Below are 14,658 nucleotides of genomic sequence, written 5' to 3' on the forward strand. Positions count from 1 at the left end.
CAGGACGTGAGCGAGGGGTCGGTGACGAAAAGGACAAGATGGAGCCTTGGTAAGAAGGTGGAAAGGTAGCGTTAGAGGACAGATTGAGGGATGGAAATCTGTTTATACGAAGATAGAGATGATGATGATGATGAATACTCTCCATGATGCCTAACAGTCTGCTCTTCTCCCTCATTCTGTGAGCCCGTTGTTGGGTAGGGATCGTCTCTCTCTGTTCATTCATTCAATAGTATTTATTGAGCGCTTACTATGTGCAGAGCACTGAACTAAGCGCTTGGAGTGTACAAATCGGTTGCCACATCATACTTTCCAAGCGCTTAGTACAGTGGTCTGCACACAGTAAGTGCTCAATAAATATGATTGAGTGAATGAATGTCCTCACAGCCAATCGTAGCCCACCCGTACCTAGTGATTTACGCACCTTATCATTCAAGCCCTTAGCTCATATCGATAGTCACACCTCCTTCTTCCTCCTATCAATAGAGGATTTCGGCGCCTGCCTCCCCAGCCAGAACGCAAGAGAGAATGAAGGGGGAGGAATTTTCATTCCATCAGGTCTGAGAACGTGGCGATAAGCATTCTCCGAGAATTCCCCGAGTTTACTTTATATAATGATGTTGAATTAAGGAGGTCAACAAACAAGGCGAAGGAAAAAAAAAAGGAAGAAAATTATAGCCTCGGAAATTTCCAGCCAATTGGTTTCTAAATAGCTTTTAAAGAAGCCTGTCACCTTGGGGCTGTCCTCGACTCCTCACAGTGCTTCAGCTTCCACGGTCTTTCTCCTGAATATTTCCGATTCTCCCCTTTCTCTCCACTGAAACAGGCACCACCCTAGTGCAACTCCTTGTCACATCCTGGTTCATTCATTCAGTCGTATTTATTGAGCGTTACCGTTTGCAGAACACTGTACTACGAGTTTGGAAAGCCTCCTCTTTGGACTTGCGGCCTCTAGCCTCTTCCCCCTCGCCACAAAACTCAATATGTATCTTTTCACTCCTCAAATATCTCCGGTGGCTACCCATCTCCCTCCATATCAAGGAGAATCTCCTTACCACCTGCTTCGGGGCTCTCCGACCTAATAATAATAAATAGTTGTGGTACTGATTGAGCACTTACTATGTGCCAGGCAATGTATTAAAGGCTGAGGTGGATACAAGCAATTCAGGTTGGACACAGTCGCCGTCCCACATGGGGCTCACTGTCTCAATCCCCATTTGACAGATAAGGGAACTGAGGCCCAGAGAATTGAAGTGACTCGTCTAAGGTCATACGACGGACGAGTGGCCGAGCCGCGATTAGAACTCATGGCTTTTGACTCCAAGGCCAGTGCTCTATCCACTACGCCATGCTGCGTCGACAGCTCCCTCCCTCTAATACAGAGGCTCTCGACATCGGCTCCTTCCCAGTTCACTCTTCGCCCATCCCAAGTTCCCTTTGGAAATGCTCCTCATTCCCTTCTCTCCAAACATCCCTAGGCTCTTGCAGTTCCACAAGCCTGGAATTCAAGCCTCCCCACCTCTGAAGCCCTCCTCAAATCCTACTTCCTTCAGGCTGAATAATTCGCAACATCTTCAGTAGGATCGGTCCAAAACCCACCGTTACCGGTTTCAATCGGTGGCATTTGTTGAGCACTTATTTTACGGGGAGCACTGTAAGAAGTCCCTCTCAGGGTCGCTCCTGGAGAGTTTCCAGGACTCCACCAGTCTCGACTACGGGAGGGAGAGTCAGGCAGAGGCCTGTCCATTCCGTTCCATTCCTAGCTTGACCGGTGGCTAGAGGGGAAGGCCATCTGCTCTAAGTCAAAACTCACGCACGCTGGGCAGCGGAGGCCCGGGAGAGAGGCGAGGGCGGAGACTCGAGTTGACTGCGCGGAAGGAGGCGATGATAAACCACTTCCGGGTTTTTCCAAGAAAACTCTCTGCCTCCACTACCGGCGCGATCGCTGATGGAGGTGGGCGTTCTGGGAGAGATGCGTCCGTGGCGTCGCTGTGGGTCAAAAACGACCCGACGGCATGAGACAAGACCGTGCTAAGATTTTGGGGAAGTCCAGTACAGTTTGGTAGACACCATCGCTGCTCATCAGGGGGAAAGCAGCCTGGCGGAAGGGAAAGAGCAAAGATCTGGGTGTCAGAGGATGCGGGTTCTAATCTCGGCTCCGTCACTCGTCTGCTTGTGACCTTGAGCAAGTAGGTGTCTTTTCTGCGCCTCAGTTTCAACTATAAAATGATGATCTAATCTCTGTTCTTCCTATTTAGACTACGAGCCCCATGATGAACGTAGATTATGTCCAACCTAATTCACTTGTTTCTAACGCAATGCTCAGAAGAGTGTGTGACGCATAGAAGGCACTTAACAAATACCATTACCAAAAAAAGGGAGTTTACAATCTACATATTTTATGTTTTATCCCTAACCTCAGTACTGATGAGCACGTGTGTACTTTCACTTATTTCTTTATTGATTTCTCCCTTGGTTATTTGTTCCGTTATTTCATTGGACTCTGCTTGGTTTTTCTGCTCTAGCTCTGTTCTTCAAACTTTCATTTTCTGCATATCATTTGTGTCTGCCTCCCTTAACAATCAATCAATCAATCAATCAATCGTATTTATTTAGCATTTAGTGGGCAGAGAGCTAAACTAAGCGCTTGGCAAAGTACAATATAACAGAGATGGTAGGCACGTTCCCTGCGATTATCATTTAGTTAGAGTTGGGAGGATTTGGTCAGAGCCTGAAAATAGAACCGACCCTTAACGAGAAAGAGAAAGAATCCTGGGAAGAGTGCTAGGGGTGATGGAGATGATCACCCTGAGTAGAGAAGCAGCGTGGCTCAGTGGAAAGAGCACGGGCTTTGGAGTCAGAGGTCATGAGTTCGAATCCCAGCTCTGCCACTTGGCAGCTGTGTGACTGGGGGCAAGTCACTTCACTTCTCTGGGCCTCAGTTACCTCATCTGTAAAATGGGGATTAGGATTGTGAGCCCCATGTGGGACAACCTGATTCCCCCGTGTCTCCCCCAGCGCTTCGAACGGTGCTCTGCACATAGTAAGCGCTTAACAAATACCGACATTATTATTATTATTATGTGTTCTCACGGAAAGAGCCTGGGCCCCAGAGGACCTGGGTTCTAATCCCCACTCCACCACTTAATAATAATGACGACGACGGTATCTGTTAAGCGCTTACTACGTGCCGAGCACTGTTCTAACCGCTGGGGTAGATATAAGGTAATTAGGTTGTCCCACGTGGGGCTCACAGCCTTTATCCCCGTTTTACAGATCAGGTAACTGAGGCACAGAGAAGTCAAGTGACTTGCCCCAAGTCCCACAGCTGACAAGCGGCGGAGCCGGGATTAGAACTCACGACCTCTGACTCCCAAGCCCGGGCTCCTTCCACTGAGCCACGCTGCTTGCTTGCTGTATGACCTTGGGTCAGTCCCTTAACTTCTCGGTGCCTCACTTTCTTCCTCTGTAAATAGGAATTAAATACCTGTTCTCCCTCCTTCTTAGAAGGCGAACCCCCTGTGGGAAAGGGACCGTGTCTGACCTGAGAATCATGTTTCTACCCCAGTACTTAACATAGTGCTTGGCACAGAGTGCTCACACAACATCACAATTATTAATATTATTAGCTCTTTGGGCAGGGTGAGCCGCCTTTGCCAGTTCACCCTGCCCTAATTTGGTAATTGTGCTATTTGGTAAGCACTTACTTTGTGCCGGTACTAAGCGCTGGGGTAGAGACCTGATAAATCGGGTTGGACGCAGTCCCTGTCCCATATGGGGCTCACAGTCTTCAGCCCCATTTTACAGATGAGGAAACTGAGGCGCACAGAAGGGAAGTGACTTAGGCGAGGTCACACGGCAGACAAGTGGCCGGGGGGGGAGGGGGGGATTAGAACCCAGGTCCTCTGATTCTCAGGCCCCGTGATTTTTCCAATAGGTCGTGCTTGTTTGCTCAAAAGCCTGGAAGGCCACAGCAGGACCTAAGCAGCTCAGGGATCACCACCCACGGGAGGCCGGAAGCCCGGGGCGAATGTCCTCCGACCCATTTCACCGCGTTCCGATAACTAAGATTTCAATTCTATCTGCCTCCCGGAAATGTGCTACCCAAGATAGAGCTTTAGAAATCGAATCTCACGAATAACTTCTCTTATTTCCGAATTTCCTCCTCCACAAGGGAGACCCAGCCAACCTCCGGCTCCAAACCACGTGAAATGAAGGATTAGTGCTAGTTTAATGCACGATGTATTGTGGACCTTTTGTCCCCTTCTGAATAGTCAGAATGCTGCCAAATGAATATCGAGAAGCAGTAGGAGCAAAGAGAGAGAATAATAAACACTAATTCTCATTAATTCTTCCCCAAGCCGGAGCTACCTGTGAAGACCTAATTATCGTCATTTCGACTGGAGTCAATCCGCGACGTTCTTCGGCGCTACTGTACCTCATTCTGACACGAAAACGGTGCCGGGATAATGGTCTTTGTCTACTGGGGAGACGGACGGAGTTACAATACTTCGGGGCTTTCGGAAATCTTTTAAAACCGATTTAGCGAAGAATGAGGGTGCCTACGTATCATCATCACCTGCTGTGCCATTTTAACTATTTTAAGGGCCACACGGAATTAGCCCTCTCTCCAGCGTTAACCAACACGCCAGGCCCACAGCACCGTGAATCCCTCGGTAGTAGGAGACTGCCGACAAGCGATAACAAAGGAACGGTTTGCTTTTTCATCCGGATAAATAGAAGCAGCCCTCTCTGGAGAACTGCACTTTCCGGAAGCCATTCGGAATGCAACCAGGTTCCTCGACCCCCATCTTTTCTGATTAATCCGGTTCCAACCTTAGAGCACTTTAAAGAAGTGCTACTTCCTACCTCACCTCACGGATTTCCTACTACAACCCGGTCCGCCCAGTCTGCTCCTCTAATGCCAACTCACGCGTTATACCTCGCTCTCATCTCTCTCGCCGGCAACCCCTTGACCTTGTCCTCCCTCTGCCTCGTAACTCCCTCCCCCTCCGCGTACGACGAAGAATTACTCTCCCCGTCTTCTAAGGCTTTTTAAAACCACGTCTCCTCCAAGAGGCCTTCCCTGACTATGCCCTTACTTTCCCTCTCACCTCTCCTTCTGCGCCAACCACGCGCTTGGATCTGTCCCGTCGAAGCTCTCGTTGTTCACCTCGCCTCTGGCTGTGGCTCTTTAGTTCCTTTGTACAAAGGAAAGGTACATCGCTTCATCGTGACAGAGAAAGTCTGAATTTAGCAGTGAGATCCTGGTCTTTTGTGAAATGCAAATCACCTTCACTGAGACTTCTTTTTAACACTACCGGTGATGGCATTTGTTAATTATAATAATAATAATAATAATAATGCTGGTATTTGTTAAGCCCTTACTATGTGCAAAGCGCTGTTCTAAGCGCTGGGGGGATACAAGGGGAGCAGGTTGTCCCACGTGGGACTCACAGTTTTAATCCCCGTTTACAGATGAGGTAACTGAGGCACTGAGAAGTGAAGTGACTTGCCCAAAGTCACCCAGCTGACAAGGGAAGCAGCGTGGCTCCGTGGAAAGAGCACGGGCTTTGGAGTCAGAGGTCATGGGTTCGAATCCCATCTCTGCCACTTGTCAGCCGTGTGACTGGGGGGCGGGTCACTTCACTTCTCTGGGCCTCAGTTACCTCATCTGTAAAATGGGGATGAAGACTGTGAGCCCCACGTGGGACAACCTGATTCCCCTGTGTCTACCCCAGCGCTTAGAACAGTGCTCTGCACATAGTAGGCGCTTAACAAATACCAACATTGTTATTATTAAGGGGCAGAGGCGGAATTAGAACCCATGATCTCCGACTCCCAAGCCCGGGCTCCTTCCACAGAGCCACGCTGCTTCTCTAGCGCTTTCTTAATATCAAGCACCGTTCAAAGCGCTGGGGGAGATACAAGTTAATCACTTCGGACGCGAGTCCCTCTCCCACATGGGGCTACCGGTCTCCGCAGGAGGGAGATGGAGTACTGAATCCCCGTTTTACAGATAAGAAAACTGAGGCACAGAGTAGTTAAGGGACCAGTCCAAGGTCACGCGGTGGACAAGCGACGGTGCCAGGACTAAGAACCCAGGTCCTCTGACTCCCAGGCCCATTGCTCTTTCCATCAGGCCATGCTGCTTCAGAATCCACGTGAGTCATGAAGAAATGAGCTCACCGCACCTGTTTTCATTTATCTAGCCAAAGATCCAGTTTAGCGATTAAGTAAAAATCTGGAGAACAGCGAAGTATTTCCATTAGGTCATTAAGATTAGAAAACAATAATTCAGTCCAGAGAAAAAGGGTTTTCACTAAATAAAATGACTGTATAAAACGCGATAGATTTCACCCCCACGAAAGTATGAGCTCCACATGTGTTCCCGAAAGGCAGAAAGGAAGAAAGGAGAGCAGAAACCTCAACGGTCTTGCAATCTCAAAGGAAGACGAGGCTGAGACAGGCTCGACAGTAACAGCATTTGCCTGGGGAATTAAACCCTGAAATAGCGAATCACCAAGACCAGCCCTACGTATCAAGCAATCAAATTCAACCGTATTAGTAATTCTCTGTCCTTCACGCAATCGCGTTACTGCACGCCATCGAGAAAAAGGAGCCGAAGGAGCAACGTTCGGCCCAGAAGATGAATGTTGGGAGGCCTCGGGCGGTAGAGAATTCAATCGCATCTATTGAGCCCTTACTGCGTGCAGAGCACTGCGCTAAGCGCTTGGAAAGTACAATTCGACATGAGGTGCACTCTTTCCACTAGGTCTCAATCGATTAATCAAGCGACTGATTAATCGATCGACTGAGAAGCGGCGTGACCTAGTGGAAAAAGCAGTGGGGCACAAGTGCCGAAGAGATCATCAGAGAGAAAGAGAAGGGGAGGGCAACATGTTGGTCGCATTTTCTCACCCAGCACCATTTAGGTTGCGCTTAGAAGAAAAATGTGATATCTGCTAGGCATTTTCCACGTGCCAAGCATTGTGTTAAGTCCTGGGGTAGATACAAGGAAATCAGATTATTAACCAGGCCTGGTCCCACACGGGGCTCACATTTGAAGCATCTGATCCCCGTCTCCCAGCTGAGGAAACTGAGGCACAGTGACTTACCCAGGGACACACGGCAGGCAAGTAAGTAGCCGAGCGGGGAGTAGAATCCAGGTCTCCTGACTCCCAGCCCTGCAGTCTTTCCAGGAGTTCTCAATCAATTAATCAGTCGACTGAGGACCGGCGTGGCCTGGTGGGAAAAAAAACCAGATCCGGAAGTCAGGTGACCTGGGTTCTAATCCCCACTCCGCCACTCGCTTGCTGTGTGACCTTGGGCAAGTCACTTCACTTCTCTGTGCCTCGGTTTCCTCATCTGTAAAAGAAGGATTAATATCTGTTCGAGGGGGAGCCCCACAAGGAGCAGGGATTGTGTCTGTCCTGACTAACCACCGTAGTGCTTAGTATGGTGCCGGCATACAGTGAGTGCCACATGAAGATATGAGCTCCCTTTGTGATCCCGAAAAGAAAAAAGGAAGAAAGGAGAGCAGAAACCATCATCATCAACATCATCATCAATCTATCAATCATATTTATCGAGCACTTACTGTACTATGCATTTGGGAGAGTACTATATAGATTTCCTGTCCAATAACATTTTCTAGTATCAAACACAAATTGTAATGGACGGAGAGAAGATTGAAATAGTTGACAATTTTTCTCTCCTGGGACCGATAATCAATAATAAAGGAACTAGTATCCAATATGCCGAGATCAGCGTTTGGAAGACGTACTAAGAAGAGCTTGGAAAAGAGTCATGAACTGTGCCGACGTAACAGTTGCCACTAAAATACACACTGTCAACTCTTCGGTGTTTCCGGCGACGGTGTACGGATCCGAAAGCCGGAAACGGACAAAGCAGGATAGTAAGAACATCGATTCTTTTGAAATGTGGCGTTGGAGAGGGCTTTGGGAATACCATGGACAGCCCGAAAAACAAATAGATTTTGGAGCAGATGAAACCAAAGTGGTTTTAGGAAGGCCAAATGACTCGATTTAGATTAGCATATTTTGGAAACATAATCAGGAGGACTAATTCTCCGGAGAAGAGGCTAATGCTAGGAAAAGCCCAAGGAAAACACGGAAGAGGCGGCCCGGCAGCGGAACGGTTAGCGGCCATAACAACGATAACGGAAGAACCGTTAGCAAGGTTACGGATCATGGCGGAGGACCGGATGTTCTGGAGAAAGTATATCCGTGGAGTCGCTATAAACGGGAAACGACTCGACGGCATTTAATAATAATAATAAAAAGAGTTGGTATTTGTCAAGCGCTTAGTACGTGCAGAGCACTGTTTTAAGCGCTGGGGTAGATACAGGGGAATGAGGTTGTCCCACGGGAGGCTCACGGTCTTCATCCCCATTTTACAGATGAGGGAACTGAGGCACAGAGAAGTGAAGTGACTTGCCCACAGTCACACAGCTGACAAGGGGCAGAGGCGGGATAAAGAGACCCTTTCCACAATGAAAACCCATAATCCCCAGTGACAGAAAAGAACATAAGATTGAGGTCATGGGGCAATGGAGTGATACTCTGGCCGGTGAGAGATGAACAGTGCGAAGCACCGTGGCCTAGAGGAAACAGCACAGACCTGGGTTCTAATCCTGACTCCACCACCTTTCTACTGCGTGACCCTCGGCAAGTCAGTTAACTTCTCCGTGCCTCAGTGACCTCGTCTTTAAAATGGGGATTAAGACCGTGAGCCCCATGTGGGACAGGGACCGTGTCCAACCTGATTATCTTGTATATACCCAGAGCTTAGTAGATTAAAAGCAAATCCTCTCAGTCCGGGGTGGTTATTAATAATAATAATAATAATAATAATAATGTTGGCATTTGTTAAGCGCTTACTAAATACCAACATTAGAACAGTGCTCTGCACATAGTAAGCGCTTAACAGATACCAACATTATTATTATTATAGGAAATAAGGTTTTGGGTAAGCTATACATTCATCCATTCTTTTTTTTTAAAAGAAATGGAATCTCTGAGTGGGAGGACGGATAATACTGTTGGTTAAGCGCTTACTATGTGCAGAGCACTGTTCTAAGCGCTGGGGTAGATACAGGGTAATCAGGTTGTCCCACGTGAGGCTCACAGTTAATCCCCATTTTACAGATGAGGTAACTGAGGCCCAGAGAAGTGAAGTGACTTGCCCACGGTCACACAGCTGACAAGCGGCAGAGCCGGGATTCGAACCCATGACCTCGGACTCCCAAGCCTGGGCTCTTTCCACTGAGCCACGCTGCTTCTCTACGTTTTGCTCCAAGATAGTCCGACTTCCTGCCTGTCTGCTTCATCAACGTTTGGCTCCTGAGGAACTGAGAAAGGCCGAAGAACCTTTTACGTGCTGAATCTTCCATTTGCTGCAGAGTTGAGGAAGGAAACTCTATTAGAATCTCCATTTCGGCAGTATTTTTGATGAGTATTGCAAAAGGAGTTGCAAAACTCCCAGCTCTGCCACTTGTCGGCTGTGTGACTGTGGGCAAGTCACTTAACTTCTCTGTGCCTCAGTTCCCTCATCTGTAAAATGGGGATCAAGACTGTGAGCCCCACGTGGGACAACCTGATTCCCCTATGTCTACCCCAGCGCTTAGAACAGTGCTCGGCACATAGTAAGCGCTTAACAAATACCAACATTATTATTATTATTATTAAAACGCACTCTCCGTTGATCCGTGGGGAGGGAATCTCAAATTTATACCACTGTACTAAAGGAGGAACGATGACTATTTGCTTGCTGTTGATATTTTAAAATACGGAAGTATTCCATTCGAGAAACGGCACGGCCTAGCGGAAACAACATGGGCCTGGGAGTCGGGGGCCCTGGGTTCTTAATCCCAGCCCTGCCAACTGCTTGCTGTGTGACCTTGGGCCAGTCACTCCACTTCTCTTTGCCTCAGTGACCTCAACTGTAAACCGGGGATTAAGTCCGATTGCGTCCGACCTGATGAATTTGTATCCACCCCGGGACTTTAGAGCCGTGCAAGCGCTTAACGAATGCTATAATAATTTGAGAATTTTTCCTGCGACAACATTTGGCTTTCGGAGTGATAGATCGTCATCAACTTGTTTATCTCTTTTTAATCAATTAAAGGGGTATTTATCGAGTGCTTACTGTGGGCAGAACACTGCAGTAAGCATCTGGGAGAGTTTGGAAGAAGAGAAATCTGCCCACAGCGAGCTCTGGATGTGATTTGTTCTCTTGGCAGTTAATTCCTGCTTTACTGTCACCAGTGACGTGGGAATGGGTTCGAGGATCGGGGTGGTGAGAGTGGGAGCCCCGAGTCGGAAAGGCTGAGTTGTGCAAGATTTATTCCATATGGCAAACTGAATATTAATAATTATAAATTTGGTATTTGTTAAGCACTTACTATGTGCCAGGCACTGTACTGAGTGCTGCGGTGGGTACCTTGAGGCTCACAGATGAGGTAATCGAGGCACAGAGAAGTTAAGTGACTTGCCCAAGGCATCACAGTAGGCGCTCAATAAATACAACCGAATGAATGAACGTATAGCCCCTTAATTATGCTGTCAATGTCCTTGCTTGGACTTCCCGACGGTCGATCGTACAACAATCCCTTCTCTCTCCGCCTGGACAACCTCCCCTTCGTTCAGTGATTTATTTACGTCTCTGTGATACGATAATCTTGAATCTATAGTTTCATATTATTAAGTACTTAGTACGGTGCCTGGCACAAAGTAAGCGCTTAACAAATACCGTAATTACTAAGCGACTAGAGCGGACACCGGTAGTGATTCGTTGATTATTTTTCTGGGTTCGAAACAGGAGCAACCCCCGCATCACTGAGGTAATATGCTTCATAGTTCCCTTTCAAACGTGCCTCCACATTCTCGGCACGCAGATTAATGTAATAAGTTATAAAATAAGAAGTGATTTCTATATCCTCCACCCCTCGGTCAACCTGCAACAGCTAGGCCGATTAATGTCAGTTGGGGGATTCTTGTGACCTCCTAGGGCCTGGAATGAGACCAGCGATTCCATTCTCCCAAGACACTGAAGAGCTGTCAGAGCAATTGTTTTCCTTGGGTCACTGAGCCTGTTTTGAAGTTCATTCAAAGAACTGGAAAGGGGAGAGGTTCTCTACCCTATTTCAAATCCACAGGGTCATAAACAGAGTCCTAAAACTAAATTTATCTCAATAAAGAAATAAAAGAATTACAAACCCCCGAGTGAATTCCAGATTTCTTTATTTTTTTAAGAAAAAAGCAACAACCTTCCAGAGCCTATAGGGTGGCTCCGCTCCGCATCTTGGAGAATGACTCATGATAGGTGATGACTGGTGCCCTAAGATCAGGAATATCATTTACGGTTATTTTATCGGTTGACATTCATTGATTAGCAGTGGCATCGTGCCGGACATACAGACGGGCGCATTTCTTATCCAGAGGGTTTCCACCCAAATCAAACGAACGAGACAACCAAGATGGAGGGAGCACAGTGGAGTTCAGTAATTGAGCCTGATGAAGGACCAGATTTTTAAGAGACAGTTGAGGGAAACGTCATTTTGCACACGGGCCAGATAACAGACTTCAGCCCACATGAAAGAGCAGCAGGGTGTGAATGAGAAGCGGCGTGGCTCCGTGGAAAGAGCCCGGGCTTGGGAGTCAGAGGTTAGGGGTGCGAATCTTGGCTCTGCCACTTGTCAGCTGTGTGACTGTGGGCAAATCACTTCACTTCTCTGGGCCTCAGTTACCTCATCTGCAAAATGGGGACGAAGACTGTGAGCCACACGGGGGACAACCTGATGACCCTGTATCTACCCCAGTGCAGAGCACATAGTAAGCGCTTAACGAATACCAACATTATTATTACTATTACTTAGCGGCAAGAGCCCGGGCAAGGGAGTCAGAGGACGTGGGTTCTAATCCCGGCTCCGCCACCTGTCTGCCGTGTGACCTTGGGCAAGCCACCTAACTTCTCTTCGCTTCAGTTATCTGTAAAATGGGGATGAAGACCGTGAGCCCCACGTCAGACAACCCGATTACCTCGTTACCACCCCAGCGTTTAGAACGGCGCTTGCCACATAGTAAGCGTTTAACAAATACCATAATTATTATTATTATAAAATGGTAACGGGAGACTGGGTTAATAAACAGCTGGGCAGAGCGGAAGGACTAAGCGGAAAATACGGGGGAGATTTTCAGCTTGAAAAGTGAATGAGAGGCCCTACAGCCACTGAAAGATTGATGGTTTTTAAAAAAAAAGTAGGAGACATCTGGAATTCCTGATGATTCCTATAAATCCAGAACCACCGGAGACTCTAAAATTTGGCTATTAATGTTATGGGATTAGAAAGAGAAGGAGGAATTCAAGAAGATGTGTTGGAAGGGAAGAAGGGATGTCAGTCAGCTACCTCATGATCATGACCGGATCAAATGTTATCACCCCTTACTTCCAGCCCCGAGCAGAGGGGAGGATGGGATACCGAGGGGGTTCCTCGGTAGCTAATAATAATCGTGTTATTTGTTAAACACGTACTACGTTCCAGGCACCGAATTAAGCGCTGGAGTGGATGCAAGCAAATCGGGTAAGACACAGTCCCTGTCCTACGTGGGACTCACAGTCTCAATCCCCATTTTACAGACGACTCAACTGAGGCCCAGAGAAATGAAACAACTTGCTACACAGCAGACAAGGGGCGGAGTCGGGATTAGAACCCTCGACCTTCTGACTACCAAGCCTGTGCTTTATCCGTTCCGTTTCGCTGAAAGCTCCTACAGTTACTCTTTTTGGCCGCCGCATCCTCCGGCCCCAACCTCGTTCCTTGTCCCTTTTGGTTTTGTGGGCACTGACCATATCGTGGAAACAGTAAGGCTCTACGCACGGTAAGCGCTGAATAAATACGATCGAATGAATCATGAAATACCACAGGACAGGGCACCAAGGCCGAGCTGGCTTCTTTCCTGTATTTCATTCATTCGATCGTATTCATTGAGCGCTTACTGTGTGCCGAGCACTCTTCCAGCCACCTTCCAGCAATCAATAAATCAATAGTATTTATCGAGAGAACTGGGGAGAAGACAGTTCAAGAGAGGAAGTAAGCGCCACTTGTCTCCTGTGTGACCTTAGGCAAGTCACTTCACTTCTCTGTGCCTCAGTTACCTCATCTGAAAACTGGGGATAGATACTGTGAGCCCCACATGGGGGACAGACTGTGTCCAACCTGATTTGCTTGTATCCACCCCAATGCTTAGTTCAGTGCCTGGTACATAGTTAGCGCTTAACAAAAACCACAATTACTATTATTATCATTACCCCCCCCCTGTGAATTTCTGGATCCAACCAAGCTCTGCACACACGAAAACTGCAAAAAGACACAGAAACCCGGAAAATGCAATCTCTTCTAGTCTGGTTTCTCTATCACCCTGTTCCTGTTTTTTTCATGTTCCCTTTCACTTATGGTGGGGAGAATATTCCCTTTCACATCTAAATGGGGCTAGAAATAAAAGTTAAAGCAATCGGTGGGAGAATAAAAGAGTGATAAAACATATTGAAAGACGTGAAAGACAGGGTTAGTCGACTGACAAAAGAATTTCAATCTTAGTAGGCTTCACTTGTTTCCTGCAGTCACTTCACTTCACCGTGCCTCGGTTACCTCATCTGTAAAAAACGGGGATTGAGACCGTGAACCACATCTGGGACAGGGACCGTGGCCAACTCGATTGACTGTGTCCATCCCAGCGCTTAGTACAGAGCCTGGCGTAGAGTAAGCATTTACCAAATACCATCATTATCATTATTATTATTATCTCTGCCCTCACCGAGTTTACCATTTGGTGGGAGAGACTGTACTTTCGCAGTGAGGTTTCAAGGTAAGGAAAGAAGAATCGCCCAATTGTATTAATTGAGCATGTCATTCATTCATTCAATAGTATTTATCGAGCACTTACTATGTGCAGAGCACTGTACTAAGCGCTGGGAACGGACAAATCGGTAACAGATCGAGACGGTCCCTGCCCTCTGACGGGCTTACGGTCTAATCCGGGGGAGACGGACAGACAAAAACAATAGCGATAAAAATCTGTGCAATGCACTCCACTAAGCGTCTGGTACAGAGTTAGAGGACACGTTCTCTACTTCGGTAGAGAGTTAGAAGACATGTTTGCCCACAACGAGCTAGCAGTCTGAGAAGAAATGCTCAAGTTCGAGGTGTACCACAACGCGTTTCAATACCATCGTTTTAATTCATACATCTATAGTCAATACATTAAGTTTTTAAAAGTTAAATAATACACAGGAAGTAAGAAATATGGAAAGGACTGGTTTTGTCAACAACGCTGACTTCTGATGTTACCAACAGGTAAGGCACACCACTCCACACACAAAAAAATTAAACTACCAACAGTCACCCACCCAGGAAGACAGTCCTATCTACTTGTTTTGTTGTCTGTCTCCCCGCTTCATAGACTGTGAGCCCCTTGTTGGGTAGGGATTGTCTCTATTTGTTGCTGAATTGTATTTTCCAAGTGCTTAGTACAGTGCTCTGCACACAGTAAGCGCTCCAAAAATACGACTGAATGAATGAATATCTAACTGTGTACCTTAAAAACGCCCATATCACAGCACGACTATAAAGGTAATGGG

Source organism: Ornithorhynchus anatinus, chromosome 18, assembly GCF_004115215.2.
Source record: "Ornithorhynchus anatinus isolate Pmale09 chromosome 18, mOrnAna1.pri.v4, whole genome shotgun sequence".
NCBI classification, from domain to species: Eukaryota; Metazoa; Chordata; class Mammalia; order Monotremata; family Ornithorhynchidae; genus Ornithorhynchus; species Ornithorhynchus anatinus.